Below are 24,780 nucleotides of genomic sequence, written 5' to 3' on the forward strand. Positions count from 1 at the left end.
GGCTTGGAGGATTGAGATCTGACACAGAACAAGAAACCTATGGGTCAATGCTATTGTCCGTGTTTACTTTGAGGAATTAGCGTTGCCTTGTGCAATAATTCAGGGTAAGGTGAGTTCAGAGTCAATTTCTCCATGCTTACAATTTGTTATTGCTTTTCTTTTTCCTTTGCCTGTGTTCTCCGAGCCTGCAACACTTTAATAAAGGAGAGAATATTTTTATTATTAGTGATTCTTTCCAGAAAGTTCTCCCTTACCTAGCTTATTCACCTCATTAATATCATCACTTAAAAAAAAAAAAAGCATACTTCCCAGCTACCATTTAAGTCCAAAGCTGGGAATGACTAAAGATATATCTAGTGATAAGAAACGGTTTCACTGTCTGGAGATGTTAATCAGAAATGCAAACAATAATCCCCAAGGAAGACATGTTCACCTGGGCACCTTGAGGCTCCTGAAACTAAAGCCAATCTTACAGCTCAAAGGGTTGGGTGTTTGTGAAATTAGAGTGGGTGGGTGGGGGTGGGGTGGGGTACTGGGGAAGATCAGGCAGAAGCAGAGAGCACAGAATGCAAAGCCTTTCAAAAGTCTGAATCTCCAAACTGAGGGAATGGAATTGTGGGTCACTGGTTCAGCTTCTTTGCATGACCTTGAAGAGCCCAGTCTGAATTAAGGATGAAACAGGACACTTGGTCTCCCCAGACCAGGGTTCCTTTCCCTGCTCCCACTCAGCTGCCCTGCAGGCATCAGGCAGCTGTCATTTCCAAATACACCCCTGGATCCACTACCAACTTTGATAGTGGGAAGTGGAAAGTGAGAAATCTCTCTGGGCGCCTATTCATTTTAAACTGGTCGGACCAGTGAAGGGAAAGTGAGGGGGTTTACTTTGTCTCCCACCCCTCCCTGTGGTTAAGCAGTTTAACAGAAAACAAATCCCACAAATTCACAAATATCCAAGCCACAAGGCAGACCAGAACTCAAGTCAATTCTGCAGGTCATGGTATAGAAAGCAGTACCAAAGAGCGTTATTCTCTAAGCACCGGGTCAAGGAGCCAGTCGGCACAGTGAGGGGAAATGGTAGACAGGATTGCTTTTCTCAACACAGGGAGCACTATAAAACTGCAAAGTGTTTCTTTAACTTCTAAGGCCTCAGGACACTGGACATTCTAAAAGTGCTGCTGTGCGGAAGCATTCTATTCTCAAAGGGAAAGGGCAAGCATGAACCTCCTTTAAAAACATAATCAAGAATATTAGCAAAATGTTGACTCTCCAGAGAGGTCAATAAACTTCAAGACAATCTGAGTGGAAAGTGTCCAGATTTGGTTTCAGAGGGGTGTGTGAGTGTGCATTTGCGTCTGGGAAGCAGCGTGGGGGACTGAGAAGAACACCAGGTTTTGGATCAGGATCTCAGCCAACTGGCTAGTTCTCATCACGGGCAAGTCATTTTACCACCCAGAGTCTCAATTCCCTCTTTTTTTTTTAGAGTGAGGACAGAGGTGCTAAGAACATTAAATGTGAAAATGTAGGTTACGGTGTCTAGCAAATTTCTTGGTGCCCAGTTTCTCAGATGAACGTGACGTAGACAATGCCGGGAGAGAAGTAACCTAGTGGGCCACTGGGCGCTCACTTCAAATAATGCCACGAGGTCACAGCATAAAGCTGGCCAGTCCTTCAAAACTATATGCTGCTCTCTCCAACCCCAGCTCCTTTAGGGGAAGGGAGGGGCCAAAGTTTTGATGGTGAATTCACACTCAAGGAAGGAAGCGGGTGTGGTGAGGTTGATTCTAAAACCCAGGGCCTTTACTGCAACATGCCTTTTACTGCATGGGCCAGAAATCTCACGTGTAACCCATAGAACCCACCTGAAGAATAGTTAGCAGTGAGCCGCTTTAGCATTCTTAGTAGGGCAGGACTCATAGGATTCATCCTAGTGTGACAATGGCTTTCTAGGTACACACTTGGGCAGTAAAACAGGGTGGTGACAAGCAAAGGTTTTAGAGCTGAACATATCTGAGTTTAGTAATGTAAACTTAGTTAAACTGTTAATTTTTCTAAGACTTTTTCATCTGTGAAGTAGAAATAATGATTCCACCTACCCGTTAGGGTTATGGTAAAGATTATGGAGGCTAATACATTTCAGTTACTTGGCACCTGCCTGGCACAAAGTAATTAGCCCAAGAATTCTGATCACTACTAACATCACAGAGATCAAGGGTTATGTGGTTGGAATCACTATTAGTTATGGGCACACACAGAAAAAATGAGATGAGCTAAATTTCTTCAGAAACTGATTTTAATGATGTTTGAAAGAGAACAACAAAAGCTGATCCCATACTATCTAAAATTCTGTATGGATTAGTACGCAGTAAGAGCTGTAATTCTCCTCAACTATCAAACTTTCAAAGTAAACCTAAAATGAGAGACCAGACCCCAGATATTTTTATATTCTCAAATTTTGCTTTAATTGTGAACCTGTTCATATTCTGATGCAATATAATGGGTACGAATCTTCTCCCAATGACTCACACAAAAGAGTCATAGGAAAGAAGTAAAAACACAAAATAACTGCATTGTAATCATCAATAAGCAGAGAGTGTATGATTTTTACACTTCGGTACCTGATAAATTCTGTTATTTGAGGACATCAGTAGAAGTTAAAACAGTATTAACTGTTGAGTAGAGGAATGGACAACAGCAATCACCTATGACTATACTGTACATCAACTATTCTATACTCAGAGCATTTTGAAGGATAGAAGAGGGAAAAAATGGGTAATCTGTCAAAGATGGCAAGGCCATCCTTGATACAAGAAGAAGAAACGGTCCAGTGATGGGTCAGGATAGGAAAGGCAAAGAATGGCTTGTTTTTGTGGTTGTTAACATGAGTGTTGGAGAGGGCGTCACTGTCATTTCCTCTGTGGCCATCAAGAAGCACCTTGCACAAAGCTTGAATGACAAATACAGTCAGCCAGGTCTGCCTTCATGGCAAAAGCCATTCGATGAAGAAGTTTCTGGGGCTCTTTGTGAAGAACCTGAGGGCATCACTGAAAAAGCTGCTGGGGCTTTAAACACAAGTTGGTACCCTGGTGTTCACTAAAGACTCTCCTTCTGTTCAAAGGATCTCAAAAACTCCTTTGTGTTAACATTTGTCCTCCAAAGTGAGGAGAGGGCATATCAGGAAGGTTTGAGACAACTTTTACTCATGGCAGATAAGCTAAGTAGTTTGACAAGTATTTTTACCTATTTTTCTTTTCCTAATAGGTGTGGAAAGAACATAACACTGTATTTAGCAAAGCTCAACACACATTCTGACTCCTAACTGTGGAACAGCCTGACAGCTAATGATAACAAAATGTTACACTGTGTTACTCTCCAATATCAAAAGGAATGGTCCCAAATATGACTGTGCACTTTCTGCCTGTGTTGCACTCCCTCCTAATGTACCCATCCAGCTGAGTCAGCACTCTATCTCCGCCATTCCCATCAGTTTTTGGAGTGAACAATGACAATTTGAGTGGGGTTTTTTTTCCCAACTGAAGAAGCCTATGTTAAGACTCACTTTGCCTTGCCGGGGCGCCTGGGTGGCTCAGTCAGTTGAGCACCCGACTTCAGCTCAGGTCATGATCTCACAGTTCCTGGGTTAGAGCCCCGCGTTGGGCTCTGTGCTGACAGCTAGCTCAGAGCCTGGAGCCCGTTTCAGATTCTGTGTCTCCCTCTCTCTCTGACCCTCCCCTGCTCACACTGTCTCTCTCTGTCTCTCAAAATTAAATTAAAAAACAGAAAAAAAAAGACTCACTTTTTCAAAATCATTATAGAACTGGCATCATTGGGAAGGATAGGCAAGTATTAGCTTAACTATCATCATCTACTTACAGGAGAGCCTTCCTTTTTATGAAAATGCTGACAAAAGAGAGACTTCTGCTGGAATACGTATCCAGTATCCAGGTACTTAGGAATTTAAAACTTAGCATCACTTCCTGACAGGATGTTCAGGCTGTAATAAACTAAGCACAATTCAGGAATGATATGTGACAGTCAAAGAATATCCAGAACTCTAGTTAACTCAGTTGTGAATAGTTACTCCCTATTTAGACACATTTTTATCTCTGGCCTACACAGGAGCAAAATATATATGTTTTCATTCTAAATATTTTAATGCACAAAATAGTGATGTATTTAGGAAATAGAGAAGACTGAGACATTTGGTTTTCCTCTTGGGGAAAGGTATAGTTCCCAACAGTACGGACCCCAGCCAAACCTATGCCCGTGTCCAGAAAGTGCAGAGCTGCTGGCAACCCCCTAGGTCAGCCAGAGACTGAGTGACTAGGAAGAAGCCCTTGATAATGAGCTGGTAGGAATGAACATGAGGAGAATGGTATGTACTTGGAATTACCACAGTGAAGGAATTAAAAATAATGAATGATCCAGCCAGCTGGTGGAGACCTACATATCCTTATACCTTTTCTTTCTTGCCAGGAAGATCTCTAGTTGTTTTTCCTTCTTTACACACAAATTGCAAACCCCAGAAATCTTGTCCCAGTTTTCACCTACTTTACTGGAAAACCAAAGAAATGAACATTTTTCAGAAAGAATATTCTTTCATATAGTTGGAAGAATGGAGATGATGGGAAGGGGCAGAAGAATCATTTCTGTGTTTCTATTTGCTATCACAGCAGAACCAAGAATTATTCTGCCTTATATATCTTCCACTACTCATTTATTCACATCATTTAAATTAGGAAAATCTATTATTTTACCTCAGAAACATCTTTCAAATCCACCTGCTCTTTTCCACCTCCAATTATACTTCCTTACTTTAAAACTCCGTTGACTGGATACTCCATTGTTTCTCCATTACAGCTCTTCTTTCACAGTTATCAAAATGCTCTTTCTAAAACAAAATCTGACCATACTTATAAAAGCATCCCCTGTTGTTCCAGAGCTTCTGATTTCAGTACAGGATGTAGCCTTGGAAATTATATTAGAAAACAAAAATCCACAGTGAATCCTAAGGCACAGCTATTCCTGAGAACCCTAACTTATGTATCTATGTAAAGGGAAGCAGAATAGCCATGACGTTGCTCTGAGAATATGCTTCAAAATTCTTATCTAGAGGAAACTAAGGAAATTAACTGCTTTTTTTCCTAGCATATATCATATAACTTTTAAAAAGTCAACCTGAGTAAAGCCCCTGTGGGTTAACAGATGTAGTGGCTCTATCTTAACTCCTAAATGTAGTTTCATCTGAACAGAGGAGCCATTGAAAATGAAAGGTCCACTAGTACCACCAGGTTCCAGGCTGATATTTATCCAAATAAGAACTGACTCTCACAACAATTACATACCCTGCTGCTCCCATTAGCTTCTCCATTTCCTTTTAAGTTCTACTGAACCTCCTCCTTCATTGTTTGCTAAGAGGATTGAGGATGGGGAAAGAGAGAAGACAAAATGACCATTCCAGACAATTCAGCGTTGGAAACTTTTAAGTGGGGAAAAACTTATCTTCATGCACCTTTACTTTTACTTCTAATTTAAGAAATAAACATAATAGTAAAGAAAAGAGATAATAATGCTCTATGCTCATTATCCAGCTCATAATTACGAACTCATCTTCAGTCTTGCTTCATCACTACTCCCCTCACACACATATTCTTTTCATCATACACAATAGATCATTTTATAGCAAATCTTAGACACTGCTTTATTTTTCTGTAAATATTGTACTATGAACTCATAAAAAATGATAACTTTTAAAACAGAACCACAGCACACTTACTGCATTGTATTAGTTTCCAATTGCTGCTATAACAAATTACCACAATCTTAGTGGCTTTAAACAACACAAATTTATTCTCTTATAGATCTGAAGGTCATAAGTTAGAAATGGATCTTAAGGGGGATAAAATCAAGGGTTTAAAATTAAGGGTTTTTTCCTTGGGAGAATCTACCACTTGCCTTTTACAGCTTCTGAATCTAATGGCATTCCTTGGCAACTTGCTACATCACTCCAACCTCAGCTTTGGTCATATCGCCTTCTCTTCTTTGACCTTCTTGCTTCCCTCTTTTAAGGATCCTTATAACTACATTTAGGATATATGCTGATAATCCAGGATAATATTAGCTTAATTACATCTGTAAAGTCCCTTTTGCCACATGAGGTAACACATTCACAGGTACCAAAACTAGGACATAGATACCTTTGGGAGGGGGTCACTATTCAGCCTACTACACATGCTTATAATTTAATAATAGTTCCTTAGTATCATCAAATATCTGGCCAGAGTTCAAATTCTCTTGGTTAACTCATAGTTTCTTTGGTTTGGACTGATTTTCAGGTGGTCTGGTTAAGTCAATACACAATCAAAGTCCATATGCTGTAAATGATTGCCTCTTTTAATCAATAGTTTTTCTCATCCTCTCTCCCCTCCCTCTGCCTAGCAATTTATTTGGTTAAAAAACTGGATTGCTTTAGCTGTTGAGTATCCCACATTTAGAACTTTGCCTATGAAGCTATATAACACATTCATTCCTTTGCCCACTACTCTCCATAAATTGAAAGTTCGATCACTGAGCTTGATCAGATCCAGGTTGGATTTTTGATAACAAGATTTCATGATACCTCTCATGCCATTTAAGCATTATTCTTCACATTCCTCTTTCCCTGATCAAAACTTTTCTCTCTGAGAAGGTTCTGTTACATCATGGAAACCATTACGCTTTATAAAGGCATTAGCTTAAAGCCTCTGGTGTAGCACTTCAACACTCGTGACTTTATTTTGTTCTACCCAGGAATACCATCAATAAAATCCTAGGGGTTTTAGTCATCCCAACTGCATCACCAAGGTAACACTGTTACTGACTAGTGTGATTCAGATTTTTATCTGGAACAGTTCTAGAAGGATTCATCCATTAATTATATAGACTTTGCCTAAGTTTGAGGAATGACCTTAGGTCCCAGGATAATTCATGTGTTACATCTTCAGAGAATCAATAAGTGAGATCACATTCATGACAAATTCACAGTGGAATACTAGGAAGCAGAGGATACAGCCTCTTGAAAAAGAAAAGAGACTCCAAAATTAAGATATAAAGAAGAACTAATCCTTGGTCAATATTGGTCTCTCCATCTCTCTGTTCAAGTTCTCATTATTGGATAGGTGATCTCAAGGATGGGATAAAACAGGAAACTACTATAAGATAGAAAAAAAGTACTCACAGCTTATCTGGGAGAACAGGAAAACCAGGACTTATAATAACTTCCACATTGCTGATTTAAAAAAAGAAAAAGAAAAAAAGGAAAGGCATCCGATTTAAAGACAAGTAGAATTTTACAGCCATATAATGTGGTATAAGGATTGAATCATCTGCCCAGAGTTTGATAGCAAACTCTACCATTAACTGGCTATGTGGTTTGGGAGCAAATCTTTAAATGTTCTGGATTACTGATCATCTTTAAAATGCAGGGGTGGACTAGATACCACCTAAAGCTCCTTCCACAGATGTACATTCATCCATTGATCTCTTACCCTTCATAGAATTTTAATGATAAGCAGATTTAAAAACATTTCTTTCCATAACACTTCAAGTGATTCTTACAAATGTGTAGAACTTCTCTCACAGGACTTACCCTCAAAGTAGGCTGGAAACACACTAAAATATCTTAACACAAATGTGCTGTTTTTGTCAACTATTCCTGCCCACTTCTCTCTTCCTTTACCCCAGAGGTTGTGGGCACACTTGGCACATCATTGGTATAAACAAGGGCTGCAGAAACAGTGCCAGTACATTCATACTGAAAACACAAATGACTGGTACTTGAGACAATGGAGTACAACGAAGCAATAAAGACTCATTCATATCATCCTATTTGGTGACTGCCAATTTTGTTAGAGAGAAGAGTGGAAATGGGAACATTCCATTTAAGGCAATTTCTTTTATGATCTCCCAGAGGCATTAAAAATAGAAATGTTTGCATTCCTGCCAATCAATTCAATAAAAGCTCTTGACATCATGTGGGCAAAATGAAGGGATGATTGGCAAGAGTAGGGATCAGTGTTCCACTGGGGCAATTCAGGTACAACATGATAAGAACTCAGGAAGACAGACCGTTACTAGCATGACTACTTCCCTGACAGCTCCTCCACAATCAGTAAATAGATCATTAGGTAGGTGGATCAGTAGGAAAGTCAAACCCAATACATTCATTTAAAATAATCATTTGGGGCGGACATAAATAGCCTCTCCACTTTTCAGGGTACAGTACACACATTGTGCTCTACATGAAATAAAGATCAGATGGTTATTGAAAACATGTGAATCCCTCACAATGTGGTTAGAGTAACATATGGTTTAAATAACCAAGTAGTATTTGCTTAACATACAGTGACTTTATTATTAAATGTGGTATGATTATTTAATTTAAACGTCAAATATTGAAACCAGCCTGGCTAAAGATTAACAGCTAATACCTACTTAATGTTAAATATTCAACAAATGCTTTTTAATATGGAATTACTACTTAACTGCTTCAGTCCTGCAGATTTTCTTCCAATTTACCATATTATCGCACAATCCCTATGTGTTAAAACCTTAGAATCACACAGTCTTAGCACTATGGTGACCGTACAGAGCTTTCAGCCTGTCCTTATCTATAGGTGAAATAAAGGAGACCCACAGAGGCAAGATAACTTATTAGAAGTTTTAGTTTCCAAGCCAGCACTTTTTATGACACCACACTGCTTGTCTCATCAGGAATTAAAGGAGGATCAGAGACTCAATGTTTTCTGAAATTAATCTCTGTAAAACCAGTACATTGGCCAGTACAGAGCAGTTTTTCCTTCCTAATCTATGCCATTCCCTCCCCACCCCCTGATATTTCCTAATGGTGAGCTCCTTGCTGGCTCAATGCCTAGGACATGAAATCTATTCTGCAGTCCCAGAACTCAAGAAAGTTTCTAATTCAGATCATCATGGTATCTACAGAAAGAATGTAACTGAACCCAACTGTCTTATAAACGAAGAATGACTGCCTGCCAAGTATTGAAAATCCAAGGTAGAGAGCAAAATCATGGCAGGCGAAGTCTTGAGTTCCTAATCTAACAGCAGGTCAGGAAAAAGCAGGGAAGCTTGTTATCTATCTAGATGTGATTGTAATTTGTGGGTTGCGGAGGCCGTGAGTGGAAGGGCCCCATGAAAGTTGAACTGAACTGACTATTTGAAGAATCTGGTGCTCCATAAATGGAAGCTCCCCAAACCTCTCAAACACTCACTCTCACCCTCCTTGCTAAAGTGACTGTAAGAACACAGTTTCCCCAAGTATTTTTAGAGAGGGCAACCAGAAGAGTGAGCTTCCCATGGTTCATCAAATCATACACACACACACACAAAATAAGAATTGGGCTTACTCTACCTGTAACAAACAATAGATAAGTGTTAGAATGTGGGGCATCTGTGTGTACCGCAGGGGGAGGAGGTAAGAAAGGGAATGGAAAAGATGATGGGAAGGAGGTTGCTGCTTTAGGACTCTCTTTACATATTTTCTCTATCTTGTGGAACTAAAAACAGACTATTTCTGTATAGTTCCATATGGAAGAACTAGTCAAAAAAGTACAAAATACACAGAAGCTTATGCTTCTGATAATCAGGAATATTTCTTTTACCATCAGAGTTGTCCAGTGATAGAATAGTAGGACCAGCCAAAGTTGTGAGTTCCTAGTTATTGAGAAGTTTGGAAGAAGAGAGTGAACAGCCAGGGAAAACCCTCAGTGAAGTGAATTCTGGATATCTTTTTTGTTTCAACTCAAGATTCCATGAACTTGCTATATGAGCTTTGGTATCACTTTTCATGAAGCAACTTTTTCCTGCAGATCCCTCAGGTGTGATTTCCTTTGGGAAAGAGAGGTAAAGCCAAGAAGCATATAAAGGAGAGAGAAAAGGACGAGAAGGGCCTGAGCAGGAGGGATTGGCCTAGAACGAGCAAGAAGAGCAGACAGCCTCCATTATTAATAAATATGTCACAGCTCCTATGGTGATATAAGAAAAGAAGGAAGAGTTAGGACAAAGTGCACTGAATTAGGGCACAAGTCAAATATCAGCTAATCAGCTAGTACTTTGGAGATCTTATTAAATTTGAACAAAGTTCAACTGCCTACAGTTCTTCCCCTCATTTCTGTATGTTTTCATTGACTTAGGAAAAAAGGGTCAGCCTTGATATGATCTCTAGTGACCTTTTCTGGACAAATACTGTGAAATCCAGGTAAACAGTTTTTGTCTGCATGTGAAGATTTTCCTAACAGAGTGGTGTGAAGATGGATAGATAACTGATGGCCGGAGTAAGGTTTCCTTCTCAGGGCTGGGAACGTTGGAGAGAAAGACATAATTACTTTGTCAAACCAAGCCACGCTTCTCAACTACTGGCAGTGGTCCCAAGACTAGCTGCAGGAATCATGAAGAAGGATCTAATACTTATTCCAGGAAATCCAGGAGACATTTCTTAGAAGACTGTCAGAAAATTAACTATAAACTGGAGACTTTTAATATACCTCTTCTCCCTCATGTATATGGTTATATAATATCTTTTCCACCATCAAACTTAGTCAGTGGGCCCTCACAAATTTTATTTTATTTTATTTACAACCTATGTTGTAACTATTAAATACTTTTATTCAAAATGCAAAACACCAGACTGACAAGTCTCATCAATTGGGAGGTATGTTGCCTCTACACTGCTTGTCGATGTAATTTTATTTCTAACATGCTATGATGGCAGGAGGCAGTTAAATAAAAAACAGACCTGCTGACTACTCATCAAGGAAACAGCTCATGCTGAGAGAGAGGGCTTCTTTACATCTGCTATGTTTATACATGTCTCCTCCTGGGCTCGGGGTTCAGAGACCTGTCTCTAAATGTGGTAAAATGGGGCAGAATTTTCCTGACTGGCTGATAACTAAGAATTGAGGTTGAGCAATAATTTCAAGTCCATGGCATTCTGTCTGCTGCCCCCTATATGCCTCATCATCATCTGAAAGAATAGGGAAGAATTACTTAACATCTTTCCTTACTTCAAAACAAAAAGCACATTATTTCTTATCCTCTTACCATACAAGAAAGGAAGCTTTTCCCACCATTAAGATGAACTCACAGTGGATTATTTAAATAAATAAGAGATAGGCCCTAATCTCTTCCCAGTTCATATCAGCTTCTTGCTCTGATTTCTAAGACAATAAGGTCTTGAGATTGAACTGAAGTGTTTACTACTTTTTAAGGACCAGATCCACGTGTAGGCTCCCTGTGGGAAGAACTTACATGATAGACTGTGAACTCTCAGCCTACTCTCCCTAATCCACACCAAAGCTCCAAAATAAGCTATTGCCTGTTGGACTCTCAGCCCCTACCTTGCCACCCACACATAAGCTCTCGCATGCCACCAATGAAAGGAAGTCTACCTTGCAAAAGTAAAGAAGGGTCTTGGTATAGTTTTCCTTCTATTCCTCTCATTAGGCCCCAATGTTTTGTTCAGCTTTCAGTCACACAAGTGTTGATACCTTGGAAAACTATTTTGTGACAAGAAACCTAAGAAATAACTTGCCGTGACTCTGGAGGGCCTTGTTAAACCAATGGACAGAAGCTTGAGGGGGGTTTAAAGATAATTTGGCTTGATATGAGAACTTAAAAAAAATATGATAATAATTAGAGATATTCAGAGAGACAAAATAATAGGATGCATTAGAAGACAGAGCATGAGATGTCCCTGAAGGTACTACTGTCAAGCAGATACCTTTAAAAAGAAAAAAGAGATCACGGTGCCTATGGATGTCTTGGTCAGTTAAGCATCCAACTTCAGCTCAGGTCATGATCTTGTGGTTCGTGAGCTCAAGTCCTGCATTAGGCTCTGTGCTGACTGCTTAGAACCTAGACCCTGCCTCAGATTCTGTCCTTTCATCTCTCTCTGCCCTTACCCTGTTTGCATTCTGTCTCTTTCTCAAAAATAAATATTAAAAATTTTTCTAAAAAAGAAACAAGAGATCAACTGTTTATGCTCAGTTTTAAAGCATATTGTATGCATAAAAAAGTCAAAACAAAAATCAAAGATGAAGACTTTGTGACCTGAAGACCATCAGTATGATGGGGGTGGAAGCTAGACTGCTTTGTAGGGACTGGGGTGGAACAATATGATTTCGGCATCTGAACTTGTCTCGTGCCTCTGCAACTATCTTAGCTCAGATTCCTAGAAACAAAGGCTAAAGCAAGAGCACACATGCTATCCTTTTATTGAGGAGTGCAGAGGAGGTAGAGAGGAAGGCACACATGAAAGAAGAGCCAAGGTAATGATGTGTCTAAGCCATCTGGCCATTGCTCAGTAGCAAACATAGCTGACTGCTTTATTGAGCAGGACACCATCACAGACGCCATCTGAGAAATGACTGTCCATGAGGCAGAAGAGAGAAGAGTCTACACCATTCCCTACCATCCATCACTCACAAGGCTGGCTTCATGGAACTCCAGCATTTTCAGGCAGCATCTCTGGCCTGCCCAAGAAATGGCTAAGGAAGCCACAACCCACAGGGCAGTCTGATGAGCGTGCAGAACAGCATTCTTAGCTGCCATGTAGTGGGTTGGGATGGCAATGGTGAGCTGGCCCCACGGCTACAGAAACAGCAGGGAGGCCAGTCTGGCTAAAGCCAGGCAATTATACACGTAGAGGACAGGGAGGCAGGGGATGCTTGATCTGTGTCCAACACAGCTCCCATGCTGGATTCATAGCACCATCTGTGACCGTGGAGGTGGTCTTTGATCACATCTACCCTGCCCTCTATGTGCTGCAGCTATGGAAATTCATACAGGCGGGACTCTTTTTCTGCAAGAATGACTCCTTTTTGTTTTTCTAAAACAAAGATACTCAGACATACCAGACCAGAGAGTGGGCAGCCAGTCATCCATGCATATCACACCTCCACTGAACGAGGAAGAATCCCCTTCTCAGAAATAATTTTCCTAGATACCAGAGAGGGCAAAGCCTCTTCCTCTTCATCCTGATTCAGAAATTATGCTTTTTGACATCCTGTTGGAAGAGGCACTTCATAAGAGTCCTAAAGAATTTTTCCTGCAGCTGGTCAAGTTTAAAGAGAAACTATGTTCTGGGCAAGGCTCATTTTAAGAGATAAGTATCTGGAACTTAATTTCATTTTGCACACACATGATTCAACCCTCTTCCTACTTATTACAATCTCAGTTTTTCAGCTGCAGAAGAAACAGACTTGCACTGATGAAAAAGAACTTGACTTGGAGTTTGAGAACGTGGGTGAGACCTGGCCTACCCCTTATTCACTGGTAATCCTGGTCAAATTTCTTAAACTCTCAGGCTTTTACAATTCCAAATAAGTGCTGCATGAAATGGACACATACATTATTATTAGAGTCTCCCAAAGTGTGAGAACTGAGGCCACAGCTTATAGGCACATACGCTTAAAAGGTAAATAGCAGTGACATGGGTAGTCTGATGACATTGGCCATGAAAGGAACCCTTGCAAGTTTAGAAAGGTGGGTTTATGGTTTTAAAGACACCACTGCTCAGGAAGACACCAAATGGGATCAACTGTTGTTCAGCATATTCCTTGATTCTGGCTCCATCAAATGAGAAAAGATACTCAGAGGCTACAGAAAGGAATAGCTAGGAGAAGAAAGATTGAGATTATTAGAGAAAGACAAGGAGGCAGCCATAAGAGCCATTCTGCTAGGAAATTTCAATATAAATCAAAACTAAGATGAGGTCTTTATTTTTGCTAATACTTTATTCAATTAACAAGTGTTTTGTAGAATACCCTGCATATCCCTAGCACTGCTGGGTAGCGGGTAGGATGTACAGAGAGTAAAAGATGTGAGTCTTTTCCCTCCAGTGCATGATATCCAGCTGCTGTCTTAAGATTTCATTCCTGAAACAATAGAAGAGAAAAGCAACACATAATAAAAATTCATATAGTAAGCAGAGTAAAAATAGGTACCAACAGAGATAGCTAATATAAAACAGGGGCTTCTTATTGGGCAATGAAACAAAGAGGATAATGATAATAATAGATAATATTTATGGAGTACTCACTGTATATCGGGGTCCATTCTAAGCCCCTACATATATCAACTCATTATTCCTCATAATAATTGCAAAATTAAGAAAGTAAGACACAAAAAAGTTAGGTAGCTTGCACAATGTCACAGCTATTGAGTGACAGAGACAGAAACCAAACCCAGGAAGTCTGAAAAAGAGATATCTATGTGGTGGGTAGACAAGAAACTTGAGATGTAGTAGACTATGAATTACAACAGGTCACCCTTGTGTTTAGTCAGCACCTACTACTCCGTCAATACTTACTTGTTGAAATGAAAGGAGCTGAACTGAACAGGGAAAAGGGAGAAAAAGAAGCACTAAGGTCCCCATAATGGAACAGCAGAAACAGAAATGAGCACAACTTCACCTGAGTGCCCAGGGCGAGCCCCAGGTGACATTCAGGAAAGAAGTGCAGGGGCACAATACAGGCTGCAGAGAGGACTTCAGAGCAGCAGAAGGTGGTGCACAAACCAGGGCTCCACAGTTCTCCCTAGAGAAGAGGGCATTCATGTGGCACAATGATGCCATGAGCAACCGGTGTCCTCTGGTTTGGTGACTCGTCTTTGCTCTGCAAATACAACATGCTACTGTAATCGCTAAAAGTGTATTTTGGATTCACAGTCAAAGGCTACGTAATGTGGCCTCCAGTGTCTCTCAGAAACACTTGTCATGTTTAGACAAACCAAGAGAAGAGCTGGATAACACCCTGAGATTTGGCACCCTGAAAAACACCAACAGCCGGCAATCTGGGCACTTGTGTCTGATCTGAGCGCCTCTCACAGTTCAAAACGTGAGCACACCACACCATGAAATGGCTGAGAAAAATTCCTCCATCCCTATTTCCAAGGGCATTCAACTCTTCCACTTCCTCACATGACCTCTTCTTACTTTGGCTGCTTTGATTTTGACTGTTATTTCTTCCTCACCCTCCCACCCAATTTATAGAGCCCATTTTACTTTCCATCTTGTGTATACCCCAGTGAAAGAAGCCAGCATTTTTTCCAACCATGAGCATAGAACTGGCCATCAGAATAAACTTTTTCCATTTAGTAAATGTTCATCTGCTATTTTAACATCTTAGTCATATCATATGGCTGCCACAGCCAGTGCTCTCAGGGCAAGAGGCCATATTGACACAATTAGCCTACATACTCTTCCGTTCCCGGAAGTGCTTTTCCTTTATTATCCTTGACTATCCATAGTTCTGAATTTTGAAGACAGGACATGTAATCTAACTCCCAAATCCCACAGTGAAGACACAATCCGGCCCCCACCCACTTGCACATTCCCAGCAAGTCCCACAGACTCTGTGTCCTTACAGTTACACTGGGACTGAACTTTTTAGTCGATTATAAACTTAGTTAGAGCCAACAACATTTGTTTCTACCATATCATGTTTTTAGTAATTAGAAAGTAATTCTCCGAAGCAGAAATACATTGGGCTTGCCAAGAGCAAGCTCTGTTGATGACTTCTAAGGGCGATGAATGGTTTTGCTGTGACCTCCATTCCCCCAACCCCTCCACCCCCAAATTACTTCACCGACAGGAGGGGCAGGCCATTCTTTTGGCCTGGACAGCAAAATGAACAGCCATTTTGTCTAGCATTCTCCTAAAATATTTTCCTCTGAAAACTAGTATTCTTTCATGCAGTTTATAGTTAGATCCAAATTAGCTAGAAATAATGAAGACTTTTCTGACCATTTTCTAAATTTTAAATGTTGGAATCAGTCAATCAGTAAAGTGAGTTCATCATTGCTTATCAGGTGGTATGAAGGTCATGAAAGAGAATCAAGTAATTCTTTAGTTTGACAAACAATGGTTTTCCCAGCCCCACAAAATGATCATGTATCCATTCCAGATATGGAATAGGGTAAGAATATGATTATTGCTGACATAGACAGGTAGTTTGTGTTAGATTCACAGAGAATTATGAAGTCAAGCAAAGCTGGCCTTCAGTATACCTCTCATTCTATATTTTTCAATAGCTTTCTGATATCCATTCAAGTTTCCTTTTGAGATTATATCCTAAGGCTTTGTATTCTCCCTCTTAGGAAAAGTGCTTTCAGAAAATACAGGAAAATGTTAAGTACTGACACCATTATTAGTGATCTTAGGAAAGTTGTTTTAACCTACTGGGATTTTCGAAGGTGTATGGATGGAATTCTAGGCACCAGCCATCAGGGGGAGCAGTTGTGGTTTCGGGTGGGTGGGCGTTCCTGGTATCTGTGAAATCTGAACTTACAGTCTTCCTACAACTTAATGTCCTACTTTGCCAAAATTGGGAGCTAGAGCACTGGTTACCTGAAGGACAAGGCTGCAACTATGTCTTTAATGTTGTTGAGGAGTATTCCACTGTCACTAGTAGTTTAAAACGGTCACTGATAACAATTTCTTTTAAGTTCTAGTAACCTTCAGGCCTTTAAGACCTGAAAGTTAGGTAACAGTCACTAGATATTACTTGTAGAAGTCTGGGGTTAATAATGAATAAGGGGTGAAGACTTATTCCAAAAATGAATGTAATATTTGAGAAATTCTGAATTTACGGCATATACTGCCCTGAAATGTAATAATTTAATTGTGTAGTGATAGAAGTTTTAATTACAATTACTGCAGATATATTAAATCACCTAATATAGGATCATGGTATCTAAGTCTTACTGAGTACTTACTATGTGCCAGAAAATATAAATACTCTACATTGCTAACTCATTTAATTTTTATGGAAATCCTAAGAAATGGATTTAATTATTATCTTTAAATAATAGAGAACTGAAACACAGAGGAATTAAGAAAATTTTCCAAAATCACGGGCAAGAATTTGAACCACATAGGTCTGAATGCAGATGCCTAAGTTCTTAGTAGCTCCAAAGATCATATTAATTGTTTTGAAAAGAATTTGCTTTTCTGAATTAAGAATTCCCTGGAAAATGTAAGTGGTCAAGCTGAGATGGAAACGTTTTTTATTTATTATTTTATATATAGAGAGAGCAGGAGCAGAGAAAAGGGGAGCAGGGAAGGGGGAGAGAGACAGAGAGAGAGAGAGAGAAACTCAAACAACTTTCTGGCCTGATCCCAAAGGGTGGGGCTGATCTCATGACCCTGGGATCATGACCTGAGCTGAAATCAAGAGTGGACACTCAACCAACTGAACCACCCAGGTGCCCCAGAAAGGTAATTTCTTTAATTCCCAAGCTAGAACTTATTTTACTAGTCTGGCCCATTGAAATCTAGCCCAGGATTTCTCCTTATTAGAACAAAGAGGAGACTTTTTCACTGATTGGGGCTTTGCTTCACTTGCCCTGTCCCTTTTTAGCCTGAGACTCACAAAATTGGAAGCTGTTCAATTCTCTTTCCCAAGATTTTGATATTAACACAGCATTGTGAGTTTGCTTATTTGTCACTGACCCTAAATGTTTCATATCCATCCTTGATAGACCTCGATATTAGACCTTGCGTTTTAAAGTTTGTTTATTTATTTTGGGAGAGACAGAGACAGTATGAGCAGAGGAGGGGCAGAGAGAAAGGGAGACAGAATCTCAAGTAGGCTCTGCACTGTTGGCATGGAGCCTGACATGAGGTACAAATTCATGAAACCATGAATTCATGACCTGAGCCAAAACCAAGAGGAGGATGTTTAACTGATTGAGCCACCCAGGCACCCCGAACTTGGTTTTTAAGTATCTTTCTCTTATTCAGTGTTTTAGGGAACACATTCTTGACTTTGGGCCCAACTTCACTATCTTTAACCTGAGACACTTCTGGTATATAACATTATTTAATAGATTTCAAATACTCAAAATTAGATTTTCATAAGCCTGGCCATACACCAGAATAATGAAGCTTTATAAAAAATATGGATTCTGAAGAAAACACAGACTTGGAATAGGCAGATATTTCCAAAATAGTAAACAGAGTATGAAATATATAGCTAAAGTCAGTAAATTGGACAACATAAAAATTCAGAACTTCCGGGAACATTCACTTTTGAATGTCCTCTCTCTGTAAAGAGGCTTTTATACTCTTCTTCATTTCTGATCTGATACTCTAATAAACTTTTGCCTACTTCTAAAAAAAACTAAATAAATAAAAAATTAAAATTAAAGACGTTTTGGTAATTGAAAGTCACCATTGGGAAATAAAAAGATAAGGCACAGTGGAAGACATTTTCAGTGCACCTGTATTAAATAATTTACACAAATAAGTAAAAAGAGAGAGAACCAGCAGAAAAATAGGCAAAAGATTTGATCAGGGTTTTTGGAAAGGAAGGATACCCAAATAGTCAAAACTAAGCAAAGTTTCTCAACATTCATGACAGAACAAATTAAAATCATGATGGCTACCACTCTTAGCCACTAGGATAGTTACAACTAAGAAGACTGATATTACCAAATATTGGCAAGGATGTAAATCACATCCTTTTATTTACTGCTGAGAATAAATGGATAGATACACCTTTACAGACTGGCCATATCTGCCAAGCTGAGCACATGCATGCCACCTGGTGCAGCAACTGTGTTACAAGGCATAGACCCAACAGAAACCCATATATTTTCACCAAAAGATATATGCAAGAATGTTCACAGTAGTCCCATTTATATTAAAAAAAAATAAGTCAACTTTTTTATGTCAATCATGGTACACTCATAGAATAGTATAAGGAGATAAGAATGAATCATTTCCATGGAATGTGTATCTTGCAAAAAGCTGAGCAAAAGAAGCCAGAAACAATACAAACTGTATGAACGTATTTATGTAAAGTTCATAAGCATACAAAGATAATCTATGGGGTTAGAAGTCAGGGAGCACCTGGATGGCTCAGTTGGTTGTGTCTGACTTCGGCTCAGGTCTTCATCTCACAGTTCATGAGTTTGGACCCCACATCAGGCCCTGCACTGACAGTACAGAGCCTGCTTTGGATTCTCTGTCTCCCTGTTTCTCTGCCCCTCACTCACTTGCTCACTCACTCTCTCTGAGTTCTCTCTCTCTCTCAAAAATAAACATTAAAAAAATAGAAGTTAGGATTGTGATTATTTGGGGGAGGACAGTACCTGTGTTAGGGGATAGAGCCAGTGATGTTCTATTTCTTATTCCAGAAATATTGGTTACATGAGTGATTATACTTTGTGACAATTGTTTGAACTACACACATGTGATTTGGTAAACTTTTCTATATTTTATTCTTTGACAACAAGTTTGCCTTTAAAAAGTACATTTCTCTGGGGCTTTTCTTCAGGTCTAGGGAATCAGCAACTTCTGGGTTAGAGCCCAGGGAATTCTGTTATTAACATGTCCCCACTCACTCTGATAAACAGTTAGTTTGGGGGACAACCAAGAGTGACTCCTGGGAGAGCAAAATATTCAATTAAAAATTTTGAGGTCACGAGATTTGTTTCACACAGAAGTATTCTTAGATATCCTAGAAAACAAGTAGACTCACGAAGAGTACACTTCAGTCATAACAAGTCACATGCCTGAGGGAGCAGAGAATACGGAGCGTGGGGATCCCCACTTCAGTCCAGTAAGTGCCTCCTGCTCTCTCTCTCCACTGAAGACCAGAGCCATGGTGATAATAGCACAGCCGTAGGATAGTGAGCGAGTGAGCGAGTGAGCGAGCAAGCGAGCGAGAGAGGGAGGGAGGGAGGGAGGGAGGGAGAGAGAGAGAGAGAGAGAGAGAGAGAGAGAGAGAGAGAAGAGAGAGCCACTTTACCCGCATTCTTGTCCTGATGAGTCACTCAGTAAATACAGTAAGTATGCTTAATCTCAGCCTCTGAAATCATACAGTACACCCACTCACTTTAGGGGAGAAAAAATCCTTTCTTTCCTCCTTCTGTGGTGGAGGTAACTCTGTCGTCAGCTCTAGGGGGTGTCTCGGTGCCAAGTGAGCAAGTTATGGGATTTCCGGTAAAGAGAAGTAAAAGGAAGCTTGTTTGGATCAAGTTGGACGACATGAATTTTGTAAAGGCCAAACGACTTTGTAATGCTCTCTGTTTAACACTGCTGCACTATGTTATCCTGACAAAGTGCAAAGGATTAAAACAAAATCAACTAGTTTCAATTCTTCCAGGTTAGGAGAAGAGAAAGGTCCATGAACACACTGGTCATGAAGATGTTATCTCCCCCCTCAAAATGACAAAATGATCATGATCAATTTACTTTCAGGCTGAACTGGATTGTTCCCAGTACTGCTAATTACTATAATAGTGACTTTAATCTCAATTCACTGTTGAGTAAAGTAAGTATAACCAAACCTATTTTAGATGATTATGTCAAAATAAAAAGAGGTTTGCGTAAAATACATAACATAGATCTAGCACATAGTAAATGCTCACCAAACAGAAATTATTATTTTTGGTACTAGTATTTTGCAAAAGCAACTGAGGCTCAAATAGGGTTGTTCTAATCCTAGTCACTAAGAAATAGGAATGACAAATACTGATATAATAAAGATTCCTTGTAGGTCTCTGATCTAACTCACTTAATTAAACTGTTGGCAAAATCAGTTAGGATTTTGTCTTGCACTTGTCTTGTTAGCTTGAGGGTTTATTCTTTATTTTTGAAAATGAAAACAATGGACTATTTTGAAGAAAATTGCCAGGTGAGAACCATTTTAATTTCTGGCTTATAGACTTTATGTAGATGAATTCCTCATTTATTTCTCCAACCCAAACTTTCTCCCTAAAATCTAAATTGATTTATCTGTCTGTTCAACAGCTTATACTCAACAATCCAGTACCTTATGTACAATTTATCAAGCCATTATTATCTCTTACCAGGGATAGCTGATGCTGTTCTGCACTGCCCAAATATCTCCTTTTAGAATCAACTATGCAGGGGCGCCTGGATGGCTAGGTCAGTTGGGCGGCTGGTTTCGGCTCAGGTCATGATCTCACGGTTTGTGGGTTCGAGCCCCGCGTCGGGCTCTGTGCTGACAGCTAGCTCAGAGCCTGGAGCCTGCTTCAGATTCTGTGTCTCCCTCTCTCTCTGACCCTCCCCTGCTCGCACTGTCTCTGTCTCTCAAAAATAAATAAAGAGCTTTAAAAATTTTTAGAATCAACTATGCATTCTACATTACTTCCAGGGAACTGCTAAGCAGAGGATATTAGCATTGGCCACCCCAATACTGGCACAATGGGTATATAAACTGAATAGCCAAGGTCATAAGAATGGAGGCTATACTTGGGTCCAATAGTATAGAATTCCATTCAACAGGTCTGGTTTTCCTACTATTGCCACTAACTTCCCAACCTGCCAGCAATAAGCACCAAACTTCAATCTTTAACATGGCTCCATTCCTCAATGAGACCAATCAAGCACATGCTGGCAAGTTAACAGCATTGGTTCCCTTCCATCTAGAAAGAGGTATGATTCACTTGACTAGAATTGACACATAGACTGGTTATAGTTTCTTTCCTGCCTGCATGGCCTCAGTCAATATACCACTGGTCCAAGGCTTAGAAAGAGGCTGATCAATCAACCTGGGATCCAGTATCACATAACATCAGCCTAGGGAATCCACTTTACAGAATCAGAGTGCTAGCAGTGACAAAATGACCCTAAAATAGGCTTTATTGTTGGGCTGAAATGAATCAAATCCCAGTATTGTTATGCTTGTGATCACGGGATCCACTAGACTAATCACATGCCACAGAACCCAGAAACTTCTTGCTTGATAGAGCTATGGAGAGTCCTTGTGAAGGTGCAGCTCTGGGGCCATCTTGGAGATGAATAAGAAGTACATACCTTATATCAACAGTCATTATATTATATGGTATCATATAACCAAAAAGGAGAATACATAGATTTGGGGACTTTGTGGTAGAGGTAAGTGTAGCTCTGCTTCCCTCCACTCCCAGTGACCCAATGGGAAATGCATGCTTTCCATCAATTCAACTATAGGCTTATAGGTCTGGAGGTCATATTTCCGAAAGAAGGAACATATACCAGGGAAATGGTTTTATTAAACCTTAAGGTATGGGTACTATTCAGTTATTTTGATCTTCTTGGTCAACAGATCAGTAAGGAAAGAAGGAAATCACCACCCTAGTAGAGGTAACTGAACCTGATTGTCCCGAAGAAGTCAGACTGACCACAGTGGAGTCAGGGGAGAATACACCATGATTCACAAGGCATCTCTTGGTTCTCCTCTGCCTGGTTTTGACAGTAAATGGACAAAGGCAGCAGAAAGTCATGGTGACTAGGGTTCATACCTCTAGTAATGAGGTCTGTGTTATCCCATCATATAAACTACTAGAACTAGCCAAATGTGCAGAATGTACAATGGATACTAAGAAAGGTGAATTTCAGTAGTAGTTACGAGATCAGTATTTTCCCCAGGAAAAGAAACTATCAGAATCATAGAGAAACTGTTGGGAGATGGGCTGAAGAAATAGGAAGCAAGTGAGTGTGGATGACATGAAGGATAGACTGGTGTAGAAACCCGGATGTCTCCTTTATGTTGATAGCATGCATTTCCCCCACTTGCTGGCAGTTTTCCTTGCTGACAGCTCATGACTTAGCCCCTTTCCAGAAACTGACTTTCATTAAAGGGAGCTGTCTCATTCAAGGTTGCACTCCTTCCCCAGGGGCAGCCAACATCTAATGGTTGTTTGATGAGGGATACAAAACCCCAAACTCCCTTTGCCTCAATGCCAGACATCTCTGAAGATCTAACCCCATTGTACATGGGATTGGCTGAGACCCTTGTAGCAAGGGAGTCACAGTTCAAGTTCTCTTCTGACCAGTCCTGCCCCCCTTTCCACATCCTGTTTCTGAACACACTTCCCTACAAATCACCCAAACTCAGTCTTTCTCTAAAAGTTTCTTTCCTATCTGATAGGAAGCTTATTGCAAGAACCTCTTATGTGATCTCCTTCCTCTATTCTTGCTCCCTAAAGTCTTTCCTCAATTCAGAAGCTAGAATAATCCTCAAATGTAAGTTAGATAATACCACTCCATGGTTTCTCATCACTCCTAAAATCTTTTTTTTTATTTTTTTATGTTCTTTATTTATTTTTGAGAGACAGAGACAGTGCGAGCAGGGGAGGGTCAGAGAGAGAGGGAGACACAGAATCTGAAGCAGGCTCCAGGCTCTGAGCTAGCTGTCAGCACAGAGCCCGACGCGGGGCTCGAACCCACAAACCATGAGATCATGACCTGAGCTGGACAACTGAGCCACCCAGGCGCCCCTCATCACTCCTAAAATCTAATGTCCTCACCAAGGCTCACAGGGCTCTACATGGTCTAGCTCCTTCTCCAGCCGTATTTGCTATTTGCTTCTATCACACACTTTCTGACCTCCCACCTGAACTGCCCATGTCAAGCACTCTCCCAAATAGGTGTTGACACCTGTGTCCCCTCTGCCTGGAGGGCTGCTTCTCTAGTATACACATTCTTTACAACTTCCCTTCACATAGATCTTTGGTCAATGTCACCTTATCAGAGGGGCCTTCTATGTTCACTCTGACAATGCTGTACTCCATCCCCATCTGCTTTCCTTTTCTCTGTAGCCCTTTCATTATGCAATATTCTGTCACTGACTGGTTGCTTGCCTGATATTTCTTTCCTATAATATCCATGTAGATAAGGATTTTTCCTTTATGTCCAGAACCTGGAACAGTATCTGCTTATGTTGAGGCATTTAGCATCAGTAGATGAACTAATGGATGAATAAACAGTATACTAGGAGTCCACATATCTAAGCACACAGGTATTCCAAACAAAAGAACACGGCAGTCTAAAACAATGCTGACAATAACCCTGTGTGGTAGGCAATCTCGGTCTGAACTTGGACCATTCAGAGGAAGGGCCCATTGTAGAGTCAGATCTTTTGATGGTCCTCATAGGCTAATGAAGAGTCCAAATAGTTTAGTTAAAACACAAAAGTCTTTTAATATGTCTTGTGCCTTATTTCTGCAAAGTTGTGTGACAGGAGGGGTTGTATTCTGTTTACTGTTACTTTTTGTTTGTTTATTATAATGCCCAACATTTGCCTATACTTACTAGTCAATAAATAGGACATAAGCCATTTGGTCTAAAATATCCAAGTTCCACAGTATTGAAATAAAAGGCATTGAAAAAGCTCAGACAAACATTGTATCCTGCAGGTTCAAAATAACTGCTAACAGCTCCAAGTATTTAAACAGAAGAGATTTCATATAGAGTAACAGGTGTCTGGAAAATCCTTGTAAGGGCTGGAGGAGCAGAGGTAACTTTGCTTCCCGGTAGCATCCCTGTAACAATGCTGAGTTCTAGATAAAGCTACTGCTGTTCCACTTCTTCCCTTGCCATACCTGCCTGACTCTCACAGGTGAGTCAGCTGGACCTAGAGTGTCAAGCCCAGCTCCCAAAAGTATTCTTCCTCCCCAACCTTGCCTGTTAGAAGGAAACCTACAGCTCTTGAGCTGTCCCTATATTGAGTGAGCACATTTCATTGGTAGAACTATTATATCATATCCAGAACTTACCCGTGCATTAGTCTGCAATATATCATTTTTAGCCTTCCAAATACAAGTAAATAAAGAATAGGAGTGGATAGTGGGTGCAATAAACACCACCCAGCAAATATGCACATATGGGAAACTCCATAGGGGGAAGTTTCCCTGCTCTGCAAAAATCTACTTCAGCTTCAGGACTGGTATGACTTTTAAAAAAATTTTCTTTTTAATTTATCTTGAGTGGGTTAG

The 24,780-nt window shown here is 40.1% G+C and overlaps 1 long non-coding RNA gene across 1 annotated transcript in view; it reads right to left on the reverse strand.

Annotated features, from left to right (window-relative positions):
* Positions 1-13,768: 13,768 nt before the first annotated feature.
* LOC115302441 overlaps positions 13,769-24,780 on the reverse strand; it is a 150,775-nt gene continuing 139,763 nt past the window's right edge. Inside the window, exon 3 of the long non-coding RNA XR_003913459.1 lies at positions 13,769-13,928. This is a non-coding gene — a long non-coding RNA (uncharacterized LOC115302441). The remainder of the gene's footprint in view (positions 13,929-24,780) is intronic.

This window comes from Suricata suricatta, chromosome 9 (assembly GCF_006229205.1).
Source record: "Suricata suricatta isolate VVHF042 chromosome 9, meerkat_22Aug2017_6uvM2_HiC, whole genome shotgun sequence".
Taxonomy (NCBI): domain Eukaryota; kingdom Metazoa; phylum Chordata; class Mammalia; order Carnivora; family Herpestidae; genus Suricata; species Suricata suricatta.